Here is a 1560-nt window from a genome sequence, read left to right on the forward strand (position 1 = left end):
ACAATAGAAAAATGTATATATGGAAACCGAAACCCTATCTCTAACCTAACTTCCTAATTAGAATATGATTCAAACTCCTAATCATGATAAGACCAGTCTCCTAATCATGATAGATTTCTAACCTTATCTAATTCTCATGAAGTTATACAAAGAATCAAAGACACAATCCCAACAATTACTCACCATACTTGTATGTATACATGTTGTGATAATGAGAAATATAAGTTTCCTCTGCATATCTTTTCTCACAACGTGAATATTTGCGAGTGTAATATTTACAAAGCTTATTAGAATTGAAGCACCTAATAACAATCTCAATGATACAAGCGGTTTTCGGAAATATTAAAGATGTTAGGAACTAATAAGGAAAGGGTCAGCAATTACATTTTTCTGCTGGCATGTGGGGTCCACTGCATTTGTATTTTTTTTTTCAGGGTCTTGGCTGCAAAAGTGAGACGAAAAAAACAAGTGGCGCGAGAGCCATCTTAAGGGTCGTTGGCGTTAGGTAGCAACAAAAGATGCGCACACCGAACGCATCAGCTGTCATAATCCATGTGAGGCGTTTCACTGAGTTTTGTTTAATAAATGCATGGAAACAAAACAGCAAGAGAGGGAAAACTTCTGGTTTTTTTTATGGAAATTATCAAAATTCCCATGAATTTTAAAATTAAAGAGAACACAATTTCAAATTTTGTGGAGTTTTACAAAATCGCCTTCAACTTCCGAAAAGTTTCACCTGGATTATTGGATAAATTTAGTGTTGGAGCGTGTCTTTGGATCCATAGCTAGTCTCAGTGGTGGATCCAGAAGCGGACGATTAATATCTATTTACTAAAAAATAAAATTATAATATTAAATCAATCAAATATATAAATATTGGTTTAAATAGGCTAACTTTAAATGGATTAGCTCATTTGAGTTTATTATTTAAAAATCAAAATGTGCTACTAACTACAAGTGTCAAATGAACTAAAGCATGTTTAGCTACTACCACTAGTAGAAAAACGGCCAACCTAGACGGAACAATCTAGACGGAAATTTTTTCCGTCTAGATTGGATCAAAATAGACGGAAAAATTCCGTCTAGATTGTTCCGTCTAGTTTGGAGCAAACTAGACGGAATTTTCCGTCTAGTTTGACAAACCCAGACGGAACAGGCAATCTAGACGGAAATTCCGTCTAGGTTGAGGAAACCTAGACGGAATTTCCGTCTACGTTGCCTATACAACCTAGACGGTAGTCCGTCTAGGTTGTATAGTCAACCTAGACGGAAATTCCGTCTAGGTTGAGGAAACCTAGACGGAATTTCCGTCTAGGTTTCCTAGGGCAGTTTTTACCCCTACCAGCCGCCACCCCCTCCCATTTCTCTCAATCTCATCCACCCGACCCCCCCTTGTTCGGTCTCCCCCCCGACTCCCCCCCTCCTCCGGCCTCCCCCCCGCCCCCCCACCCCTACCAGCCGCCACCCCCTCCCATTTCTCTCAATCTCATCCACCCGACCCCCCCTTGTTCGGTCTCCCCCCCGACTCCCCCCCTCCTCCGGCCTCCCCCCCGCCCCCCC

Source organism: Asparagus officinalis, chromosome 1 (assembly GCF_001876935.1).
Source record: "Asparagus officinalis chromosome 1, Aspof.V1, whole genome shotgun sequence".
Taxonomy (NCBI): domain Eukaryota; kingdom Viridiplantae; phylum Streptophyta; class Magnoliopsida; order Asparagales; family Asparagaceae; genus Asparagus; species Asparagus officinalis.